This window comes from Microtus ochrogaster, unplaced genomic scaffold (assembly GCF_000317375.1).
Source record: "Microtus ochrogaster isolate Prairie Vole_2 unplaced genomic scaffold, MicOch1.0 UNK73, whole genome shotgun sequence".
Classification (NCBI taxonomy): Eukaryota; Metazoa; Chordata; class Mammalia; order Rodentia; family Cricetidae; genus Microtus; species Microtus ochrogaster.
Window position 1 is genome coordinate 1,863,628 of NW_004949171.1, and position 2,206 is coordinate 1,865,833.

The 2,206-nt window shown below is 45.8% G+C and overlaps 1 protein-coding gene across 1 annotated transcript in view; it reads right to left on the reverse strand.

Moving 5' to 3' along the window:
• The window catches only part of Dchs1 (dachsous cadherin-related 1), a 33,327-nt gene extending 32,601 nt beyond the window's left edge, over positions 1–726 (reverse strand). The window contains exon 1 of the mRNA XM_026777576.1: positions 115–726. The gene's annotated coding sequence lies outside the window, so the exon portion shown is untranslated. The remainder of the gene's footprint in view (positions 1–114) is intronic.
• Positions 727–2,206: the final 1,480 nt, after the last annotated feature.

Sequence of the window (2,206 nt, forward strand, 5' to 3'; positions counted from 1 at the left end):
CCGCGGTCCCCGTGCCTCCCGCCCGCCCTCCACCCCTCCACTTCCCGGCCCCAGGCCCCGGCGCCGGATCCCGCCCCAGAGCAGCGCCGTCCCTTCTCCCTGCCACTAACGCACCAGATCCTCTTGTCCCGTCCGGTCCCCTTCATCCTCTCCGCTTTGCTTTCTCCATTCTGTACTGGTCTTCGCGTCTTCCACCCTTACTCCGCCATGGTCTGCTTCTGCCCCACTGTCCTGTTCTTTCTCGCCCCCTTCACACTTCTTCTTTACCCTCTTTTCCCTTTCCTCTGCTCAGTGCTCTTTCTGTCTATAGCCTCCTTCCATCAAATCCTCCCCGTCTTCTTACTCTGTCCGTCTGTCCTATGGTCCTTTCGGCACCTTTTCCTGGGTCTTTCTTTTGTTAGTCACTCTTCTTGCTTCACACCTTTCCCTTCCCTTCATCCCCCCGTCCTTTCCTCTCTCCTCCCTTCCATCTTAACGCCTCTTACTACCCTGTGCTAGTTACCCCTGTCTCCTTATCAGCCCTGGCTTCTCATTCTTTTGGTTCTTCGTCTGTCCCAAATTTGAATTTAGAGATTGAGAGTTACTGAACCATAGAGTTTAGGGGGGGTGGTCTGAGAGGATATTCCCCAGAAAAGCAAAATGAGAAACTGGGTAGGAATGTGACAAAAGTCTAGAGGGACCAATTTGGGAGGAAGTGTGTGTGTGTGTGTGTGTGTGTGTGTGTGTGTGTGTGTGTGTGTGTGAAGTCTGTCAAGTGGATGACAGTAAGCAACCTGGAAGCTTTGATGTCCTGTCTCGGGTCCTTCCTTAGGGCTCTGAGCGATCCTGAAGGGAGAAAGATATTCTGGCAGATATAAGCGGCACAGAAAAGCCAGGAACTTGTCGGGAGAGAGGACAAAGAGCTTCTCATGCAAAAGAAGGGAGCATGATCATCGTGGAAGAGTGGAAGGAGAGGCTAAGATCCTGGATGGCATCTGTACTTCAGTCTTAGGCAGCCCGGTGGGTGGTGGTGAGCTCAGAAGCTCGTGGAAGGGGTAGGTCTGGAAAGATGATGACTTGGGATTTGGGGCTGCTGACTTTGAAGTGCATGTTTGGTAGGTAGATCTGCAGTTTGGAGGAGCGGTCTGGGCTGGGCATAAATATTTGGTAGTCATCTGCAAATACCGTATAAGTTTGAATATAGGGTGAGGTTTTTGCTTTTTTGTTTTTCCAAAATCATCTGTCAGGAAAGAGGGAGTAACCTTATATTTGAGTCTTTGCAAAGTCTCTCATATTACAGGGTTTGCTCTCATTTACTTTATTTTGAACAACAAACCACTGGATAGGGCAGTATGGTATGGTGACTAAGCTTGTGGACTCCGGAGCCAGACTGCCTGGCTCGGGGTCCAGACTGCCGTTTTCAAGCTGTGTGCTTTTGGGAGAGTTAGTTAACCTGCTTCTACCTCAGTTTTCTCATTTAGGAACTGGGTGTAAGGATTTAATTATTTAATATAGACAAAGTGCTATGTACCTGGTACTTAGAAAGTGTCCTGCTGTCAGGACAAGACCTATTAACCAGAAATGCACTCACCAATCTTATTCTGGATTTTTGTAGAGGTCATCTATCACAGAATTCCTAGTTAAAGAAATTTAATACGGTATGATAACTATTCCCGGTGGTATGACCTCACAACTGCATGTGTTAGATGACTCTAAATATACATTTTTAACGATTGCTTTTAAAAGCCATTATGTCGTACTTGGGAGTGGCATCTAGGATGCTCAAAATGTTCTGTTTGTTGACTTGAGTGACATTTCATGAATATTTCACTTTAAGACAATGCATTGAGCTTAACACTTGACTTTTGCCCTTCCTGTACAAATGTTATACTTAATTAAAAAGTTAACAATTTAAAGCATGACTTTAAAATGCAATATGTCAAGTGACTCCATGAATCTATGCTCGCAGGGTGCATGCCAAAAACTACTGCCTAAATGTGATACAAATGGGGCTTGTGACTTGGAATAAAGTTTCCAATGACCGCATCACTTATGGATTCGAACTGTGTCATGTTCTTCTCCAAACCCTTCACTGAGACTGAAGAGAAGGTCTCCCATTCTGGGGAAATGTGACCTTGACAATGAGGTGGTCATTGCTTTTGAGGAACATGCTAAATGTATTAAAGCTGTTAATATCTTAAGAGGATGGAGAAAGGCAACATTACAA